The sequence below is a fragment of the Corvus hawaiiensis genome, chromosome 4, assembly GCF_020740725.1.
Source record: "Corvus hawaiiensis isolate bCorHaw1 chromosome 4, bCorHaw1.pri.cur, whole genome shotgun sequence".
In the NCBI taxonomy this organism is placed as follows: Eukaryota; Metazoa; Chordata; class Aves; order Passeriformes; family Corvidae; genus Corvus; species Corvus hawaiiensis.
Window position 1 is genome coordinate 58,174,153 of NC_063216.1, and position 22,990 is coordinate 58,197,142.

The 22,990-nt window shown below is 41.6% G+C and overlaps 1 protein-coding gene and 1 pseudogene across 1 annotated transcript in view; both read left to right on the top strand.

The window, feature by feature from the left end:
* LOC125325141 lies at positions 1–9,716 on the top strand (annotated as a pseudogene).
* Positions 9,717–21,979: 12,263 nt separating this feature from the next.
* Positions 21,980–22,990, top strand: part of SPAM1 (sperm adhesion molecule 1) — a 36,340-nt gene continuing 35,329 nt past the window's right edge. Inside the window, exon 1 of the mRNA XM_048302546.1 lies at positions 21,980–22,048. The gene's annotated coding sequence lies outside the window, so the exon portion shown is untranslated. The remainder of the gene's footprint in view (positions 22,049–22,990) is intronic.

Below are 22,990 nucleotides of genomic sequence, written 5' to 3' on the forward strand. Positions count from 1 at the left end.
ATGTGGCTGCAGTTGCCTGTCCCCATCGTGAGGGGAAGTGAGCATTTTCATGCCCAGGGAATCTGCCTCTCCATTTCTGCATATGGCTCCCAACGGGAATGTTAAAAAAAGCTCATGCCAGGTATTGCCTCCCCTGTGCTGGGCTGTCTTGGCTCTCTGGGTAAAAGGAATACCCAAACTACTGGCAGGGCAGTTTGATACAGGATTTCCCTACATGGGAGACCACAGGCCCTGGTGACAATGCTGATTTTCTTCCAGTGGGACACAGGGATGGGGAAACGCTGCCCCCAGGCAAGATGCAAGCTGGCCTTGGTAGGGACAGGACAGAGGCAGGGCCAGTGCATGCCACTCACTGCTCTATCAAAGGTGCTTCCTCAAGCTTTGTAAAACTGAGCCAGGCTCAAAGATCCCAGAGACCTTGAGTACCTAAACGGACAGTGATGCTCTTTGCTTGGGATTAATTAATACAAGTATGCACTGAAGTCCTTTGGAAGCCTTGTATTGTTCCTTGGACAAGTATTCTTTTCTTAAATGTCAGCATCAAGCTTTACGGTGTGGAATTCGGACATTTTTTCTAAACCTGGAAGTACGGAGGAATGAGACAAGCTCTCCCTGGGCTTCCATAGGAATTCAGGTACTGATACACCTTGATTTAGAAGGAGTAATGATGTGTGAGCACCACTGTTGTATTCACATCTCAGCAGCAATTCTCAGGCCTGAGCACACTTGGATTAAAAACCTATAATAAACCAACCCGATTTCACTGAAGATGATGATTTGAGTGATAAAGTAAAGATAACTTTTCACATTAACCTCACCAGAATTCAATCTCCTATTTTAATTTTGTTTTGATTTCTCCACTCTTAAAGGGGCACAACCTCATCTGCTGTAAGATGGTTTATCATCATTGACTTGGAGTAGCTGAAAAGCAGGCATGAAATATTCATGTTTGCTTTGTTCACCCTTGGAATTTTCCTTTTAGACCAGCGTTAGTCCATTAGTTCCCAGCAGCCACCAGCTGCTGTAAGGACTGTCAGTAGCAGTTCCTCAAAATATCCCGTGTGTGCTCCTTGCAGTGAGGCAGCAGGTCCTGTGACAGCTGACGAGAGCTAGATAGAAAGGCACTACAGGGGCACAGCCACTGAGAGAGGCTCATTAGGTTTGTTCAAAGTCTCCATCTATACATGAGGCTTACTGAGGTTTACATGACCCCTGGCTTAAAATAATTGCAATAATCCCTTAGACTGACAACACTGAATTGTTGTCTTTTCTGCGACATTAACATTTAGCTCTACTCAATGCTCAGCTGGTGGGAATGAAAAAATCAACATTTTTTGTTGCTGTTTTAGTGTTACAGTTATCCTGTAGGAGTAGGAAGAGAGGAATGTCACCCGTATCTGCTGGCGCTGGGTGCAAGCTGTGATCACTCCACTGCGCGTGTGGGTGCTTGTTCTGCTCAGTTTGGGGGCCGATCTTACCCTACTTCAAATACACAGTAACTCTGCTGGAGCCCCAGGAAGGGTGGTGGGAGGACAGTCAGCTCCTTTCTGCTCCACAGGGCTAACCTCCTGTTTAATTTCTTTGAGAAGAACATGCTCAGAACATTAAGGAGCACTGGTTTAGTTTTCAGTTAGGGTTTGCCATATAATTGCATCAGGAAAGTGGGCAGAGAGGAAAGCTGCTCCTCAAAAGAACCAATTCAGCACATTTTAAAATGCTATGAGGAGTGAGAGAGGCAGAGGGAGAACGCAGGCATTTCTGATGCTTTCAAACAGGCTCCTACATTTTTTCTAATGCAGCCTGAAGTCAGGTGGCTGGCTATGCTGGACTGTGGTCCTCTATGCCATTGTGCTGATTCTACAGTGTAAGCATGCAAAATATAGTTCCTAGTGTAAAGGCTACTATCTTTGGAAAAGGCAGGTTCTAGGAAACCTTTGGGCTTAAAACAGGTGGAAAACTGTGGTAGTGACCACTGAGAACCTTGTATGGCTGGACATGGGCCAAAGAGGCTTTGTGATAATTTCAGTGTATGCCAAAAAGTGACCTAGTCACTGGCATCAAGAACATGAGGAAAGTACAAGCTAAGCACAAGGACCGCTTTTATGGATGTTTCAGTGGGCCATTAAATCAATCCATCAAACCATCTGTGTTTTGCTAGGACTAAGCATGAGTCTAATCTCCCAGGCTGGACCACTGTCAGGTGTAATTGTCTACAGATGAGAGACATTTATGCAGCATGAAGTGGGGGACATTTTTAGATTCAGAAGTCCAGCTACCTAGTAGGCCACCAGAATGCATGTATTCTCATGTAAATTATAAGAAAAGTTCACTTAGGTGGCAAAAGGAGCTGAGATGATAGAGGCCAGATGATTGTCCTGATGAGCCCAACACACAGCTTCAACTTGTCTGCTAGAATGTGATCTCCTGTGTCCCAAAGTCCCACAGAAGTCATAATTAGTTAAATTTTACTACAAAATTGACTTCCAGTAATTCAGCATTTTAAATTTTGATTCATTATTAAACTCATTCCTTATAGTACTAGGGAAATAGCTCTATTGCGTCAGATTCATACTTTAATTTGTAGCATTTTGAGGAGGACCTGCCCTAATTTTGAAATGTCCCTCAGCAGTTAATGCTGCTCAGGTTTTCTAGCACCTTCATCAGGATCAGTGAAGGACTGTACTGAAAGAGGTTGAATCTTGGCTATAATCAGCCATCAGTGTTACTGGGTCAGGTAGATAATTGTGAGATGAGGTCCATTTTTATTATCCATTATCCATTTTTATCATTATTATTTTTTGTCCATTTTTATTATCTGTAATACTGTATTTTCAGTCTCCTGCATTTATTAACATAACAGATGTACTCTGCAGAATCTCAGTGAGGCAAATCACTAAAGGTTGCCTTCAACTAAAATGCCTCCATCCATATGAGGAAAGGAAGCGACAGCAGAAGCATCCTGCCATACTCTCCCTCCCTGAGGCTGCTGCAAGCTCTGTGGCTCTCAAGGTCATCTCCTTTGTCACCAGCCCCCAAGTATATTGCCACCAAATCCAAGTCCAGCACAGAAAGCAAGATTCACTGCTGACGGCGTGACTTCAACTGGAAAAAAAACCTCTTTCCATCATCTGTCTTCTGAGTGCATCAGTTTTAGCTTTGCTGATAAAAAGTCAACAAAAGGATTATTTTGTAAAAGTCCAGGGATTTTATTGGATCTTTCTGGGTGTGAAAATTCTTCTTTCAAAAAACATGCATGTCTTTGATAAGAGTATTTTGCAACTGGCTTGCCTGTTGAGACAGCCTGGTTTAAGCTCATCAAGGTTGTGCTCTGTCAATGCCATATTGTTGTAGAAAGAAGAAAATATCATTGTCTTTCTCCATAATTTGTAATTTTTCTAATCCCTTGATATGAATACTGTAACATCACTGCAGTAGGTTTTCTTTCACGAGATCGATGACAAAGCTTGAAAATGCATTCCCATGTTCTAGATTAATTGGGGGAGAGAGATACAGGGTTTATATCTACTCATGAATGCTTAGTAATTTTCTTATCATTTAGCCAGCTATTTTTTTCAGCAGTATCTTTTGTTATGGTTCAAGTACTTCTCTCTATGTCTCTTCATATCAGAACTGCCTTTTTAAAGCTGATTTTGATTAGTCTTAGCTAGATCTGTTTGCTGCCTAGTAAAGACATACAGTTTCTACTTTCTCTCTATTGGAGATTGCTGTCCACTCTGTATTTTCACTGTCAGCTGGAGACCAAGATGGGCTGCCTCTGTGTTGCCCTTGCCAAAGGAAAATCTAGTTAGCAGAAATGATATTCTGGGTTTTGTCAACTATGACAGACAGAAGTGAAAGAAATACCTAGCAAAAAGAGGAGGATAATTTTTTAGCAATCCTGCACAACTGGAAGAAAATTTGAAAAGTCTGGGGAAAGGGAAAAGTATTGAGCAGAGCTTGGGCACATCCTTTCTGCATGCTGCAAACAACTGACTTAAGAGACTGCTCTCAGATGGAGCATGTATGTGTTCGTGTGGTGGCTAAATGCATCAAATGGAATAAAATTAGAAGTCAGAAGTCAGTGATTTGCCATCACACTGAATAAAAAAGAACAACTGTTTCCTCCTTAACAATAGAGCATCTACAAATACATTTCTGTGCTAAGTTCCCCAGCAAAGGTTTGTCTCAGGGGGAAGGGTAGTCTGCCACTGCCTTGAAGCCTTCAATAACCTATAATGATATTATTGTGGTTGTTGGGTTGTTGCTACTGCTGCTACTGATTTTTATCATTGTTATTTTCTTCAGTTTGCTGATACTTTTCCATGTGCCAGCTCAGAGGACTTTGGGGCAGAAAATCAGTATATTCAGCATGAAGCAAAGCTTGGGCTAATTACACCCCAGTCCTGCCTGAGGGGAGATGTGTGGACCCACAGTGTGGGAGAGCTGAGTCTCCCCACTTCCCACCAGTAGGCAGATCCCAGGACGAGCAGCCTCTGGTGAGCCCCATGGGTTTTGCTGTGATGCCACGAGGTGGCCTAGGGCATGGGTGCCTGCTGGTGCACACCACTGGTGTGCTTGTGCCAAGTGACAGAGGTCCTGCATGGGAAGTGCTCCCTGAAATCGGATGTAAATCACTTGAGGATGTGCCCAGCAGTGACACCTCCCTGGACCAGCCTGTACAGGCGTGGAAGCAGAGAGGCAGCATGGTAATACAGCTCTCACAGGGGAAACTCAACTTGCTGCAGTTCAGAACCACAATATGAAAAACAAACATTTGTAGGGATTTGCTGCCCTCTGGCAGGATTTTGATACAGCTCTGATTTTCTGTGAACTGCAAGAGCAGAGCTCAGCAACAGTACTCCAGCACAGCAAGGTCTGCATTTTCCATCTGTTTTTTGCCAAAGCTGCTGGTCAGCAGTGCTGCAGCCTCCCTGGAACCTGGAAAGCCAGAAGTGCATATTGATCCCAAGCATGGGCTTGCGTAAGGAGCAGGGCTGCTGGGCTGGCAGGCGCTTTTCTGCACCTCTCTGGGGCTATGGGGCAGCCTGACTCTCTAAAGGTGGTCCTTTTTTGATTGTCTCCTCAAAAGAGTGAGCTAACCATCTTCCAGCTTTGGCTGCACAGCCTTTTCATGAGAAAATTCAGTTTGGCCTGCCTCTAATGCTGACAAGCTCTGAGTGGCTTTGCCGAGTTTGATTTCTAGGAAATGCTTTCTGAGAGATACTCAGCAAACCAGGATAACTTTCTTTAACACCACTTTCTAAAAGGCTCTTTAATGCTGGCATGGCACTTGTGGATGTGTAGGTACTGAGTTTGAAAACCTGGGCTTGCTCTGTATTTTGAGTCTCATGGGGTGAGATTCTCTGACAAACATGGAGTTCTGCAGTGTCTGCCCCGTACTGCACTGGTTCTGTGTATGGCCTGCCTGGTCAGAAGGAGGAACAGGCACACCTTGCATGCTTTAAAGCAATCTGGTGCCACAGACTGTCAGAAGACTCTATCCTAAAAGTATCAAAAGCTTATTAAAAATACCTAGGTTGGTTACCTTGGATGTTGATGGTTTTGATGAAATTAGGTTATGCTAGGTCTACCCTAAAATAACAGAAAAATGGGGGATTGGGGAGGCCCATTAAAGTACCTCATGAGCTTGTTGTTCCTCACTGTTTTTGTGTTTTGAGAGAAAGGAAGGATAGCATGGCTACACAATTCCCAGCAGTATATATGTAACAGCCTGGCTGTCCATATCACACCCATGATCCTCACCTCCAGCAGGTCACAAGCCCAGGGGAGATAGATAGGCAGGCAAGAATTGAGAAAGAACAGAACAACACAACTCAAATACAAATCCATGATGGTTGATTGCATAAGTGTGTGGGATTTTCCCAGGGTTTTGAAAGCAGGGAAGATCTTGGAGTTGGAAAATGATACAACTCTCTCTCTCTTACATACAAATATGTAGGTTTTGCTGTAGGGACCTTGTGACTAATGATGCTGCTTGTAGCAGTGGCACAGGCCTTAGCTTCAAAGTCCACATTGCACACTGCAGTGCTGTGCAGAGATATCAGACATGGTCTGGAAGGCACTAGCTGCATGTGATAGTGTAGCTAGGGTAATAAATAGCTCAGAACAAGCGTTCATCTATCTGCTTTATTGCTATCAAGGGTTTGAACTTGGATCCCTTTACTGTACTGCACAATGACAATGAAATACATGTGCTTGTTTAGAGCTATTTGGAATATGTCTGGCATTGCACTAGACAGGTCAGGGATGCTCATGAGACAGTGAAGATGGTGATAAAAGCAAGGTTTGATTTTAGAGTTACTTTTGTTGTTACTGAGAAAGCTTGAATAATAAGGAAACCATGTCTCCATCAGGCTTTCCACTGCAACAGCCACAGCCACTAAAATATCCTGGGGCCCACTGAAGTGATGGCAACACCCTTGGTGAATTGATGAGAAAAGTAACTGTGTTATGCCGACTTCCAGACTTACACCAATTTACTTTGGCCGGGAATTTCCCCGCTTTGTGTCATTTAGATTGTGCTCACCTTGTTTCTTCAGTGTTAGCATGGTAGATGCCTCAGAACTGACTGATGCCAGTTCATATATTTATATGTGGAATAAATACTAATACCTCTTCTGTTATGTTCTACAGACACGCTGGGAGATCTGCCCAATGTCGTCTCTTAAGTCATGAAAGTACTTCCTGGAAATGGAACACAGTTATGCATTGCTCACCTTTCAGCCCTTGGCATGGCTGCACATAGCACTCACCTGGACTTCTCTTGCTTTGAAATCAGCCCAACCCCCAGTTTGGGAGAGTAAACCTTCCCAGACTCTTGGAATGCCTGACAGATCTGTGCTTCCTGAGGTATGATGTACTGAACTTGAAAATGTTCTATAAGATTTGAAGCCCCTAGCCAAAGCAAGAGGGCAGGCACATCACAGGAAAGCCGTGTCAATGGTGGCATACCCTAACACTTCAGTTTTCAAACTGATCCAGAAAAAAAAGGCATGAACTATTACATCCCAGCTGAGGTCTTCACTGGGGTTTCTGTCACAGACTGGGCACACTGGAGGCCTCAGTGGGCCTGCAACGGTGGTGCAAAAGATGTCTACAGGAGAAAGTCCAGGAAACTCATAACTGAAATGGAAGGGAATATTTCAGCAAATGATGTTGAATGCTACCAGCTTCCTTTGAAGAAAGTACAAGAACTTTTATGAAGGAAACAGTTGCATTAGGAATGAAAAGCAAACCAAAGGGCCTGTGGGAATGCTACTTATTCCCTGACTGTCATAATTGCAGTTTCTGTGATTAGAACTACACTGGTTCCTGCCCAAAGAGTGGAGTTTTGAGGGACAATGAATTTTCCTGGCTCTGGAATAGCTTTGCAGCCCTATATCTTTCCATTGATATTTAGAACCCCCTTGGAAACAGTCAAAAACATTCTGTACTTTTCTCAGATTAGGTTGAATGAATCCATAGGGATTTCTTCCACGACATCACAAAATTATGCTTTGCCTGTATTTATGTATACCTGACTAGGCTATAGAGAGCAGCCTTTTTTTAGTTCTCTCTATTGGAAGTTTTTGCTGGAATAATACAGGCTGCATTTATCCTTTAACCATTCTTGCAGATGGTGCATCAGGATGGAAAACCTACTTGGGCCAGCTCTGCTGGTTCATGCTAATTATCCACATTCTTTAAAGAGCACAATGTTCTGAAGAAAAAATACAGCCTTGAATACATTTTTTTTCCCTTTTTTTCTTTAATTCCTAACTAGGCTGTACTCAAACATGCATTTGAATGGATTAAAAGGATTTCAGAAATTTGATGTAGTACATAGGAGGCTGTTAACACATAAATCCTCCCTGATGTACTTTTTTCTGCTCAGGTATGTAATCATTAATCCCCAAATACCTTGCCCTTCTTTTAGAAGGGAAACTGAGACAGAGATGTTAGCAGCTTGTTCTGTGTACATAAGAATGGGAAATTGGAAACAGCAGTCTTTCTGCATGCCTCCACTTCAAAACCATTTAATTTAGTCCCATAATACCTACATTGGGCCAGGCCAATGGTGCCCCAGAACAGAGGAGTCCTGCTCAGATCAGCTGAACACATACAAACACAACATAAAAGTGTTTTTGAGATAAGTCCATTACTCTAGGCTTTTCTTTATGTGATTCTGGACATCCTCCCAGAACCTGGATGAGGGCAGTAGACTTCCTGTGAAAAAGCAGCATAACTTGTCTGTCACTGCCCTGGTTCTGTTCTCACCTGTAGACAGTGACTGCACTACCAGCAGGCTCCACTTTCTCTGTTTTGGAGTTTAGCAAGTGATCTGTATTTTCTTTTTGAGGCTATGTTCGAAATTTCAGCCCAGGAACTGAATCTGAAGTTGGCATCCTGTCTGAGAAGGGGATTAGCTCCCTCTTCTATTAGATCTCATTACTCCCTTATCACTGTCATTACTCGCCCACTATACTTCCCAGCAAGGGGCTTCACTTCTCTTGGTCTTGAAGACATTAAAGGAGATGGAGACACCTGCTTTGGTGGTTTTACCCAGCTTGCTCTTCCTTAGCTTTGCAAGGAGAGGATATACAGGCATCAATAAGGGCTGCATCCTCCTTGCCATTTTATGTACGGTTCCTGCCTCTTTTCCCCTTCAGGAAACATATCCCTGTGAAGTTTATTTCACATCAAGTCATTTCTTGATGTGATGTGGCCTTCAAACTCCCCTAAATCAGTGATGGTGTCTAGGAAGTCAGTTGCATGTCAATAGCCTTTCAACTTCTGAGCTTGTGGTACAGTAATTCACTTGTTGCTGATCCTTAGTCATGGTTCAAATCAAGGATAAATATCCAAGCACCAAATACCTCCTCCTTACAGCCTGCTATATGAGCAGGACAGTGAAAGACATCTCTCTGGAACAAAACTAGGAATAATATAAACTTGAAATAATATTGGAACTGAAATCCTTAAGATTTTTGCCAAGTGTTGCTTTTTCTCTTTCATTTAAGATTGTGCAATGCTGGTATTTCCCTCCTAAAGTGTGGGCCTATTTATGGCTGGTTTTTCTAGGTTTTTATAAGAATCTGAATGAGCTCCTAGGGAAAGCAGCAAGAACAATGCATGCCTTTGGAATCACAGCTTTCAAATTGGAGAGGGACTGGAAAACAGCTGATTGACAGCAAAATGGCTCTCTCCTTTCCCTTCTCAACAAAAAAGTGAGCTGAGGCAATGTTTTTGGGAATTCTCGTGTAAAAAATCCCACTTTAATGAAAGGATTTAAGTTGCTTCTAGTAATTGATGAGTTATCAAATATGATTAAATTTTTGCATCAAAGTGGATTGAAATGCTTTTTTCCCCCCAGTTTATTCACTTCCTTATTACCAGCATCTCAGGCAGTACCTATGTTTGCAACTTCTGTTTAATACTCGTTGTAGTCTAGTCAGCAAACCTTTAACCAGAATAAGATATGGTTCATAGAGACCAGAACGGAACCCTAGTCTGAGGGACAACCACATAACATACCACTGGATTACCTTAGAAAGGCTGTGAAATGCTGAATTAACCTGACAGTGATGTCTTTACTCTTTTCACTGTAGCAAGATCTCTTTAACGCTATTGGAAAGAGTGCCCTGGGAGCTACAGACATTGCTATTTGGTGAGATATGAATTTAACTTCTTTAGAGGCAAACCTGAGCCTGACTTAAATGCAGTGTGAAAGATCCTTATTTCATCCTGTTAATAGATATTATCTGTATCTGACTGCACCAGTCCTGAGTACTTGGTACCATCAGAGCTGACTGCTTATCCAGCATTTGCTGTCCTCTAGTCAGGACAACATGGAACGTGGTCAGTCCTTCCTGGCCTAACAAGCCTCTTGTGAGGCTCATAGGCAACCAGTAGTAGGAAGCCAATGGCTAATAGTAGGCATTTTGGAAGACAGTTCCTCAGTAGTTATCATCCAGGTCAAATTCCCTTCCAGCTGGATAAAACACTAGGAAATTATCTAGAGCCTGATTAGCACACCAGACAAGGTCTACTGGTCGTGCTCAGCAATTTGTCACAGGTTATGAGAACTGTCTTTGTGTGTGGGCAAGAAAAATAAAGCAGGCTGTTAAGATCAGATGGAGAGGTTTTGTATTATATCTCAGACCTAGCCATGTTAAAATCAAAGATTGATTTTTGAGGCTCTGCCATGTCCTGGAGTTTTCAGAAAGCCACATATCAAACTTTGTCATAAGAAAAGACTTTTTACTTAGGGCTGTGTGAAATGGGTGTTCTGGGCTGTTTTTCTCCTGGCAGATAGTACAGAAAACCCAGCCAGCCTGAGAACGAATGGCTGAAAATAAGTGTTCAGTTGTCCTCAGCAAATTCAATTACTTCAGCCATTTTTTTAAACATTTGGATGTGGTTTCTGTCAGAATCAATATGAATAGAAAAGTGAACTTCCTTCAACCCCAGTCAAGTGACAAAGGCAACCTTCTGGAGCATTTCCATCAGCTCCAGACACCTAAAGTCTTGCCACACAGCCACGCTGACATCACGTGCTTTTCTAGCATATATCATGGCTTCTTGAAAGATCTACACACTGGTGTTTCCTGGGGAGTGCAAGTTGCTGAAATCATTTGCACCTCAGTAGGATTATATTTTCTGTATAAAAATTCTTATTAATCCTTTAAATTAGTCAAATTTAATTTATCCTGAATGGATTAATTAATGTCATACTGGATAGGCCATCCTCCCAGAAAATGAAAGATGAAGGGATATTCCTGGTTTGTTTTCCATTTGAGTGAATTAAAGTTCGTGTTTTCCTCTTTCACAATCTGTGTGATAAAGGTGTTCATGCCTTGAGCCCTCCATAAGAAACAGAGGAATGAAACAGTCAGGACCTGAGGAAGAAAAAGTATTAGTACATTAGTATATTTATTGAAAGATGTGTATATTCTAGTCCAAAACAAAGTGTCTCTCTGTGTTTTTTTTAGAGCCATGACTATTTAAAATAAAATTAATAAGTAGTGCTAGGAGCAAGAGTATTATATATAGGTGTCTTTGTATTAGAGTATGTGTAGCGGGATGAAAAATAGACAAATAGCTATAGGAAAAACAGGGATAAGTGAGACCTATGCTGAGTTCCCTGCTTTTTTTTACGTTTGATCCAGGCAAACATTTGCAACATAACATCCAACTCCCACCTGCTCCTATTATTCCTTTTTGTCTCAGAACCTTAAAGATCCCATCAGGCCTTTGTGAATTTGCACCTCTTAGCAGCTTTTCCTTCTTTAAACATATGTTATTATCCTCATATATCCTCATTGAGTTATTGCTGTAATAACTATGTTAGAAAAGCAATTGTGCATTGAAGAAACATTATGTTAATAGAGCTGTTTAAGGCAAATGAGAAGAACTTTCACTTTTTTTAACAGAATTCCAGTGTAGAAAGAAATATTTTCGATTCCATTTAAATTAGGAGAGACTGTAAGCCACAGCCAATCAATAAGAAATAATCAACTTTACAATGATCCTTCTTTAAAAGAAAAAAAATATAAACTACATTCAGGCGATTTATTTTCAAAAGTAAATTAAGGAAATCTACCAAAATTTTTCTTAAGTATGTTTTTATAGTGAAGAAAACTAGAGGTATTTTTGAAAGATCAGAGTGCTGATTGTGGTGGATTTTTCAAGGGAAGGGTGTGAAAATGATTGACATCTTACTTGTTCTGTAGGTCTGAAGTACATGTTAGTAGGAAACAAAATGTCTCAAGGTTTTCTGAGCAGCATTGACTTAGATGTTAGTTTTGACTCTTCTTGCTGTCTTCAGTAAGGTCACATCGTACAGGAAGATAGTCACACATAGTAACTGAATAGTAGGGTAGTGAAACAGTATTTTGTAAAATCAAAATTCAAACTCCTCTGTGTTAAATTTGCAACTGTCTGTAATACATTAGTGCATCCTATATAAATGTCTATCCAGGTATCCAGGTATGCAGGCCCAGATTTCCCCCACCAAATATATCCACTGAAGTGAGTCAACTAAACTAGAAGCACACCTTTTACGTGAGGGCACCTCCTGAAGGCCACTTCAGGTGCAGTGGGCTTTAGCCAGTTTCTATCTCAACAGTCTTGGCAAGCCAGATGATTTTGTGAGGGTCAGGTAGCTGGGACCTGCAGTGTGAGAGGATGTGCAGGATGGCACAGTGAAGAGATGCTTCCCAAACCCCACAGACAGGGTCTGTTCTCATTGGGAAAGCTGACCCAGGTGCTCCTTCTGACTCCTCTGCTAGCATCCCTCTCCTTCTGAGGCTGGACACAGGCTATGTGAGATGTAGCATACGTTTGTATCAGCTGCACTTCTAAGATCAAATCCTCTCTCTTCTATTCTCCTGTGAGGAGTGTTTCTGATTTCTAATTTTATAACTTTTTTCTGTTTTCCTCTCTCTGTGTTTCCTGTTGGCTACATTTGCTGTCTTCAACCGATGTGCTGGCATTTGCACATTTCTTTCCTGGCATCTAACCATCTAGCATCCTGTGAAGAATCAGAAGCCTTAAACTTCAAATCATGGGTTCCTCTCAGTGTCTATATCCCTAAGATTTAGACATAACAAACATTACCATTACAGTGACTAAATTATTTTACAATACAAGTCAGACACCTAAACAGACACCTGAAAATCTGCACCTGGGTTCTCAGCAGCTGTGTGGTTAAAACTGTTGCAATGTGGGATGTGGGACATAATGCAAAGTGTCATAATGAAATTGACAGTGGATAAAAATTATTCTAGCTGTACACTTTTTTCCTGCAGTGGATTAAAGTTCAATTTGTGTTGTTATACCTACTGAGTGGTAGTGATAAAATTAAGTAATCTCTGCATATCCACGAGAATGGGTGTTTTTAAATATAATAAACATACTTTCTCCTATTATAGTACAAACTGTGATTCTTCCTTTCATGTTTTATGAGACTAAACATTTCTTAGCAATATCAAGTGGAAATAATACATGAAACTAAAAATCAAGGGGCAAATGATAAGCACAGGACTCTCTTAGTGCTTTTGATGGTCTGACCCAAAGCCATATGAAGTCAATGGTAAGCTCCCTTGCTTTCAGTAGGCCCAACATCACGGTGGGGTGCCTTCCAGGGAGTTACATCACAAGGGTCTTGAGACCTTGATATGTGTCTCTTGCATGCTAGAATATTCCTAAAATAAATCAGGAGAAATAAATGCATTACAAGCAAAAACATGTTTTAAAGAACTATGTATAGACACCCAAACACAGAAATATCTAAAAGTGCTTGTTATCCATGTTGGTAAAGATTTTGATAAGCTACTAAGCATTTAGATAACAAATAAATATCCTATGTGATTTGGATTTTAACAGTACTTTTTGGTATAAGGTATGAGAATAACCTTAAATGTTCTTTTGCCTAACCAAAAACTTAACAAACAAATACAAATCTGCTAGTATCTCACTAATAACTGAAACCATGTACAGTTTTCAGCACATCTAGTCTTTCAGAAGAGCCTCTGCTAAAAGACTACATTTGCTGAAATGGTTTTGTAGCTGGGAATGAGAACAGGACAAAAGGAAAACTGCTCTGACATAACTACCTGCTGATCACACTCCCAGGCTTTTCTATGAGTCACTTTGAAATGGGAAATCTGATACTAATTCTGAACTTCAGGTTATTTGGAACATTCACTTTTAGTAATTCATTGGCATTGTGTGCCACGTTTCCCACCGGCTTTTGTTGACAAAGATATTTTCTTGTTTCTCTTCTGTTTCCTCTCATCCCAGAACAGGACAGATGTTTGAAGCTGACACCTGGTTGCTGTTATACTGTGAAGTGGCTGTAAAATTCATGGCCTTATTTCTTCATCTAGATCCAATCAGGCAAACCCCATCCGTATGTTCAGCCAGTTAGGAGGTACAGAATCATGTGACAGCAAGGTTCAGTTAGTGTTTCAAATTAAATCAGCAATTCTGATCCAGTGTAGGCAGCCCTTGTCCCAGTCATCCTGCCTGATTCAGTATTAAATTATTTTTCTCCCATTAGCCTCGAGGCAGCTGAAGGGTAATGCTGTATCTTCTTGCCCATTTCTGCTGCTTGATATTACAGTCAGGATTTTTCTTTATCACTCAACCAGTTCCAGATGTCTGGATGTTGATCTTAATCCCAGGCTGGGGCTTTGCTGCAAATCAGTTTGACAGTCAAGTGGAAAGTAGATTTGCCTTGGCATAATTCAGGTGCTTAACTCTCAGAAATGGTGCTTAAACTCAGCAATAACACTATTAAACACAGCAGTTTAAACACTGTACAGATTGCATCTCATATTCATTTTTAATTGTATTCTACACTGAAATTGATGGGAATAGGACTCCTAAATTCACTTAATGAGTCAGATTAATAGTTAGGAGTTTGTTTCTATTATTCCCATTTTTATGTAGAGGGGATTAAAAAGTAGCTGCCTATCTGAGTCCTCATACCCTAAACTATGATAGATTATTTTATGCTTATATTGAATAATTTAATCAACAGTGTCATTGTATTGAGAATAGTGGAACAAATTATGGATCTCTTGTATCTTTTTACACATACTTCCACCTTGTCCTCCACTGGTGGAAGACTGAGGAATGCCACGTTCTGAAAATTACAGAATTACATCCAAATCTTAATATATCTTGAACCCTAACCTACTGAATTAGTACCTGAATTTTCTACTAGGCTCCAAATTTAATGCAGGATTTTCTAATTTAGCCAATGAGGCTGCTTACTCAGATCAGTTTTCACAGTCTCCCTAGAGAACTACAAACTCCCTACAGAAAAATTAAGTCTTAACTAAAAGTGACCTTCTCAGTATTTGGAAGTGTGAAAAATGTGGCTCTTTCTTTAGCTGTCACTGGATGTGGTTGGTGAAGTCTGGAGCATCTATTCCCTGAAGATTTGTTTAGAGCTGGAGCAGCTCTGCAGTTTCCTGCTGTACATGGAATTTGTGAAGTAAAGCCAGCCTTTTTCCAAATCTTCAGGCACAGGTCATTGAAATGGCCTCACTACTGAAGGCAAAGTCTTTCCTAGCTTTTTGTTGTATCTGTCAGAGCCATCTATGTTAAACACAGGACAATGGAGAGGTTCTCCCAGAGAGTAGGAGGAAGGATGGCAGCTGAGCATTTAGAGACAAAGTCCTTAGTTTAAAAGACTGTATTTCTGAAATAAAGACTAATACATGCCTCTGCTACAGAGAAAATCACTCTTTATTAGAACACAGCACACACTTTAATATCATTCACTTAAGGCAACATAAGTGCAAACGGTTTACAACTAACTCCTAAGAGGGAAGAAGTGGGTGTTCCTGTAGGTGGTAAAATCCTTTTCTCCTCTTCCTGAGTGTAGTGCTTTTATTTTAATAATACACATTTTCTTATATTTCTTTATATTCTGCATTGTGATTTATTGTATACTAAATACAAAAAAAGTATCTGATTCTATTAAAGTCAGAAATGGTTTTGGTTATATTTTAAATAAATAGAGGATTAAAGAAAATATGTAATTTACAGTCTGGTCTTGTCTTTGTCTAAATGAGTATTAGAGTTTCTGGCCTGTAAACTGAAATATCACGACTCAATATCACATATATCATTGTCTTACCTTGATATAATATGGACTTCAGTAGCAATGATGTGCTTGCCCAACAATGTGAAGCAGACAGAGAAAGCAGTATGGCCTAAGTTATGTCCAGAAATAAGCTGCAAACACTGAAGAGCAGCAGCCCCAAACCAGTTCTGTTTTGTCAGGCAGCTGAAGGAAACAGAGGAAGAATTGCAGTCAGAATTACCCAGTTTACAAAGGTTTCCTAATTTGTATGGACATTGCAGACAGACCTGCTTTTAAACTTCCCAGAAGATATGAACCAAGTTCATCAATGTTTGTTTATCTCCTAAGACGAAGTCTTTATTACTGGAGAAAAGGCAGATTCTGGAGCTTTCCCCATCTTCCTTTGCCACTCTAATCCTCCCAAGGCTGTTCAGCTCCTGGGCCTTTAGTTTCATTAGAACATTTTTCTGGAGCAGCAATGAGTTGAATGTCTTGAGAAGCAGAACTGAAAAGAGAAAGGAAACAAAATGCAACAACTGTGCTATGCACACAGGCAATATCCACACCTGCTGGGGAATTGGGCTTCACAAGGGATGCAGTCCACTCCCACCAAGAGCTTCCAGTCACTCTGACAGGAGTGTCAAACTTCTATCCAAGAGACAGAACAACTCTTAAAACAGTTTTGATTCATTATGATAATGAACACACGTCTGTAAAGATGTAAAATTTGCTTCCACATTTTGACTTTTTTCCAAAAAATTATGTTTATCAGATACATGGTTTTTTGGGTTTCGGGTTTTTTTAAAACCCCAGAATTTTCACTTTAGCACTTGTATTAATAATATCTGGTCCATGAAGAATTCTTAATGTCAAAGGGCATTACTGAAAATGTGCTCTCTTTCTGAATTTTAGCCAGCTGTTTGATGGATAACATTGGCAGTTTAAAGCTCCTGCTGAATTTTTTACCATTTGGAAAATGAATCAGAGATTTCCAGTGGGATTTCTCTGATTTACACCAGCTGTGAATTTAACCCCAAGTCTTTCAGAACTGGCTAATTGCTAATCAATTAGAAAACCTTTCAGTTGGTATGTGAAAAATAGCATTGAACTGCCAGTTCAGTCCTTGGCTTTTCTGGCGGAATTTTTGCGAAGAAAATTGTCTCAATTTTTTAGTGGCTGCCCAGGCAGCAATTACAGGTTCTGCTCAAAGTAGCTGCAATGGCCTCTTGTGCTTTTAGGGCAGTAGAGGAAGGAGCCAGCAAATACATGAAAGGGGAGAAAGGAGAATACAGCCATATGGGACTTGTGTGCTGGGATAATTTCTCTTGTCAGATGGGTAGGAAAAGGCAAAGGATTGACTATCAACGTGGATCCAAAGGAAGAGCCTGGGTGACTGTCAAAATGATATCCCACACAAATCATCCTGGGAGCTGCTGTGAGTCAAAGAGGACCCACTTAGCATAACTGTGTGCCTAAAATTAGCATGAGCTCTCTAATGCTAACCAGATTCCTAAACAGGCACAGGGAGAAGGGCAGTGCCAATAAAAGATGATCCATGTAGGATGTCAAGGTGTTGATGCTCAGTGTGTGGACCAAGTATACAAGAAATAGCAAAAGTCAAATACCTGACAAGTGCTCAGCACAAGTCTGGCCAACATCTGCTCCCAGTGAGGGCTCCCAGAATCCCCCAAGTGCGGACTCCCACCAGAGGCACTGACTCCCATCTTTTGGGTAACAGCTTCACAACATTTATAGCTATTGCCATCATTTACAGCTATAGCACTGCCCCAGGGGCTGGGGCTGATCTCAGAAGCAAGCAGTAAAATTTAGATTCCGTTTTGCTTCTGCTGTCTATATTCCTAATATTTTATCTTGCCAGCTTCATACATTAGTCTAGGGCTGCAAGGCATTTTAAGTAAAGCAGAACTTCAAGGCCAAACAGAAGACCTGAAATAGTCTTAGGCCTGGTTTTCTTTTTCCCAATGTCTGCATATCTGAGGCTGCTGATTGAGCTGTTTTCATCAGACACCCTGATTTTGTAACCCAGTAATATGGCTTATTTCATCTCTTCTTACTATTATTTTTCTTGGTCATATGGAGGATGGATGGAAAAGACTGTTTGAAAGATGTCACACTGGCATGCCACCATCTTGGATTCCTACTTCTTGTCAGCTTGGCTTGTGCAGCAGGTCTGCCATTCTTGGCTGAGTCTGGAGCAGCAGGCACACAAATGGCCCAGGTGGAATTATCTATTTTTAAACTGATTTCTGCATCAGCAGGAATTGGAAGCTGTTCTATAAATCCAAAACCAGCTTTAAATCTCTCTCACATCCACTCCCACACCAAGCTCACATCCTATTTCCCTGAAGTTTAAAGCTTTACTCAGAGAAATCTGCTTCAGGTGGATCAATTTCCTAGAATGCATTCATTAGTTACTGCTGGCACAGCACAGTGAAGGTGGAGTGTTACACAAACAAGTAATAATGCTACTAATATGTGCTATTATTAAGGCTATTAAAATACCAACTGGTGTTGCAAAAAAAATTGGTGTCATTAAACATATATTAAGGCTTTATAATGAACAATCAGCATGACTGGTCCTGTGCAATCTTGGCAAACATAGTTGGAGAGGAACAATTTCACTTGGCAGCTGTGTAGTGCCAGGACTGTGCTCTGTGGTGGGAAGCGAAGGCAGAGCAGCGAGGGCAGGGGGAGCCTGGCTGCGGAGCCAGGCCTGGGGAGCAGCACTGCAAGCAGGGTTTGCTCTCAGTGCTGTCTGCACCCCGGCCTGTCACACCGCCTCTCTCCCTGCCCGGGGAGCTCCTGGGCAGGGCAAGGCATGGCCATGCCATGTACCTGAACCGTGTCCAGGTGGGGTGTCCAAACAGTGCAAAGCTTTGAGGAATGGGGAGGATGAGTGTGAGGTGTGGCCGATGAGAGATGTGACCCCTCTGCTCTGAAGAATCACTGCAACGTGGCCTACTTGCTGGCTGCCATCAGTGGTTGCTGGCCTACTTGCTCCTTTCCTGGTGTATTGGCAACCAGCTTTGCTAACTACTACACACTTACTGCTGCTTTTCAATACCTGGAGGATTTCCTCCAGTGCTGTTTGGAAAAATATAGAGTACAGAAGAAATAATAATTTTCATTTATGAAGGAACACATTTGGCTGGGATTAGCTTGTAGATGGATTTCTTAAAGCATGCCCATTTTTTTCTGACTGAAAATTTAGTCTGGCATTTCTTTTCATGTTCATGGCTACAGATGAGATCAGATAAGTGACATTTGAGCATTGAATATGACCTTTTCAAAAACTGGCATGTCTATTTTGAGCATGCTGCAGATCCAATGTATCTCAGACACAGTAGATGGTCTCTGCAGATCAGCTGTAAAACTTCTGCCCCAGATGCCAACACTTCCCAAAGGTGCTGGACCACCGATCAAGGCATATTATGTTTGACCTGTGTGGTGTGAAGAAATGACTGAAAACTCATAAAGCCAAATGTCAAAAAGAGCTTGATGTCTGTTTCTTTTAACAGTTGGTGGCTTTTAAGTCACTCACATGTTTCTAATATATACCTGCTCTTTTATAGCATGTCCAGCCCATGAATCTTGACATGCTTTACAAAGCCATAAACAACCATTTTACAGATAGTCAAACTGTAGTCCCAAGAGATAGTTTTGCAGATGGCTGATGGCTGAACCATGAACAAGGTCAGAGCCCTTGGACCCAGATGAACAGGCTATCCCCAAAGCCAAAGCTCTTGCCTTACCACAAACAGTTGCAACCATACATCCTGAAAAGCAGATGCCCCCAAGAAGAGCACTGGGAGGGTCCAAAGGACAAATGGTCCTTTCTTCACCTCAGAAATCTGCTATGTTTCCCCTGGGGTCTTTCTCATGCTTTCAGTGCCTGTGCACTGGCAGAGTTCTTGTAAGTGCAGTTATGGCACTGTTGCACTCCTGATGCTATCTGTTATCAGCAAAAGCAGCTAAATGGGAGGAATGGTACCAGAAATGATGTATGGTCCATCTCTACTGTGCCCTTTCATTCATTCATTCAAAATAAAGAAATCACAGACTTGCATAAAAAGAACTAGAACCATGAATTGCAACTAGCAGGGGTTTTCAGAGTTTGCCAAATGAGGCTATAAGGAGTTTATCTGTTTTAACTGGTTTATTAAACTACATAATACCCTTTCTTGAATGCTTTCTAGTTGTTAAAAGTAGATTTGACTCATCCTGCCTCCCTATACTCCTACAATGACTTAAAGCAACTTGAGGAAAGGCCCTTTACTTTTGAATAAAAATGCCATGCAAGGTTTTTAAAACAGTCAGTCCCACTCCAAACTCACACCTAGTTTAGCTAGTTTACATCACCATTCCCAGCTCTCCCACCAGCTTACTCCCAGTCCCAGCTGCTGAATAGAAAAGTCCTGAATTACTGACTCCTGAGCCTGCTGATGCAATCCTCAAAAGATTGCCTTCAGGCTCAAGATCTAGCAAGGAGGGAAGAACTCAACCAAAAAGTGTCTCCAAGATTTCTGTGATCAGCTCTGGTGACCTGCGGCACTGTCACAGGCTGTTCCCGGACCAGCACTGCTCTCGTGCTGCCCACACTGCAGTGGTGGGAACAAAGCCGCCCTGGGCACACACCTTTGGGAGCACAGCACTGGGAGAAGAGTATGAACCTCCTGTGTGGTGCCTGGTCAGTGTCTGTTTAGCGCACAGCGTTATTACCTGAGCTATAGACATATGAGCACAATGAGAACTGTCTTGGCTACTTGTTTAAAACACCATTGCATATACATAACAACATAATGGAAACTACAGTAGTATTTCCTTGTTGTCACCAACTAATGAAATAACAATGTGCTTTCATTGTAGCAGACTACCTTTATTTACGTGGTTTGCTTATTTATCAAATAGAATGCAGTACCTTAATTTGATATTAAAATCTTTAATATTTTTTTTGTTGTTCTGTCATTTTTAGGGATAGTTTACTTACCCACAATTTTATCGTGTTTTCTGAGGGACTTAATATCTCTGACCAGATCAATCAAATTCTTTCAGTCTTCAAGGCAAGCGTTAATAGAGAAAGGTGTAAAATTTATTTTTTTAGAAATTTTTTCTCCTTTCAAATAAAATTTGCTGTTTCCTCAAGAGGCTTGCTGAAGAAGACTTGCTCATTAAAATTTTAATTGGAAACAGACAGAAAAGTGTTATGAACAGAGTCTCATATCTACTGAAATCTGCCTAGAGGAATGTGATTACCTAGTTTCTCAAATAGACTTTGTAGCACTGATCAACTCATTGCATTGAAAAACATGACAAGATCACGTTTCTAATCTTCTCATTGCTCCGTGGAAGATTTGGTGGTGTAGAAATGAACAAATATGACTTATCCATATTATCTCATATTTCTTGTGAATAGACTGCTTCCAAAACAAGGTGAACTCATCTGCTGATTGAAATACAAGAGTGACATTGCCTTTTCTTATTCTAAACTTCTTTATTGAGTATATATTTTTACAGAGTGCAGTCCAAATCTTTTTCCAGCATGATTCGAAAAAACCTGAGATGTTTTGTGACTCAGTTTGCCGTGGTAACTCTTGTGTCCCACACTGGCTTCCAAGGCTTTGCTTTCTGAGCAGTCTGTGCCATGGTGTTCCGGACAGGAGCCCACATAGCTGGTGAAGCAGCACAGCAACAGGGTCAACAAACCAAACTCCTCTGTGATTAGCCAGGCCACACAGGGAGAGGGAATCAGAAATGCAGCCCGTGTACCCTGGCAGAGTGGGCACCCCCTTGCTTTGCTCCTGCTCGTGAGGAGTGGGATTTGTACAGTTCCCTGGCAGCTCTGCTCTTCAGACTTCCTATGGGCAGAGGTTTCATAAGTGTGAAACCTCTCGAGCTGGGGCTGCCCGAGTACCCTCACAGCCACTGTTGTGCAGCATTGCTGGTCAGTGGGTTTAGCCCAGCTTGACTGAGGAGGCCTGGTGCATGAGGTCAAAGGGAGTCAGTCAAAAGTACAAACACACTCGCTCCAAGCCTCCCCCTGTCTATCATGTTTCTGACGTGTGCCGTTTCGGGAGCTTGCGGATTTTCCAATGGCTGGTTTTCATTCTCTTCATATCTATGATCAGGGACTTCAGCTTTTACAAAGCACCAAATGCTTCCGTCTGCATTCCAAGGGCCCTCACCCCTCCTGATCTCAAATGCGGGGAGGAGGTTGGGATTGCTTTGTTTACCGTGCCAAAGAGTACATGCTGTAACAAGTCAACGTGGGCATAAATGGTGTGCCACAAACTTCACTCCGTGCCACTCAGGGAAGGACTGGAAGAACTGAATGTCTGCCAGCCAGTATAAAGGTAAGGTAGCCTGGGAACAGACAGTTCTGGTAGCTCTCTCCTGCAAAGCCTTGTAAGCAGCAGATCTCATCAGAACCAGGTAAAACACCTCTGTATTAATTTACTTATTTTGGTTTCAGCCTGCTACTGTTTGAGCTGGGTCATTCCTAAGTGAAGGGTGGGATTCAGGTACATCTCACCTGGCCTTCAGCTACTGTCCCAGATGGATATGGGACTCCTATGCATCCTGTGTCATACCTGCCAATCCTATGGAGATACCTGGGACAGAACACAGTACTCATAGTATACTGTATACAGACAAGTAAATCATCACCAAGTGTTTTTAGAACCACTTGCACCGGGGTTTTGTGGTTTTAATCTGCATAAATTTGTGTTTACAAAAGAAATGTTTGTGTCCTAATATATGGGAACACACTCAAAGATGGTTTGTTTTGCTGTGCTTGATAATAAATGCAGAATGGTAGCAACCACGATGAACCAAGATTCTTATGCCTAGCCTGTAGATGTTACCAAACCCCTAAAATCTTCTGCTCAGGTACTTCCTAGCACTCTAGACTGCTACATTCCTTCAACACAGCAGGTTTTCCTAGCAGTGTCTCATCACCACTTGACCGCTCTTGCCATCTGGCTACCTGGAGACCTATTTCACATTTATGATTTGGTGCCATTTGCTGGAATTCTCAACTATGTTACCAGCAGAGAGTGATTTGCTAAGTGTCCTTAGAACTTATCTTCTTGGTATCTCAGGGAGAGCCAGATAATGTTGATAAACCCCAAATTTATCTCATTTTATTCAACAGCCTAGTACAGTAGTTTCAGGTTTGGAAACCCATAAAGGGTCTAATAAAGTTGGGAAGGCATTTGGTCTGAATTCAGGACCCTGACTGGAATAATATGCTGAATAGATAGGAATGACTTGAGTTTTGCTATACCTTTGATTTCCCCGAGGCAGCCAGACTGTTATATAGTAGAATTTTTACTAAATGTGCTCTCCTGTGTGCAGCCTGACCCCCTGAAGCTT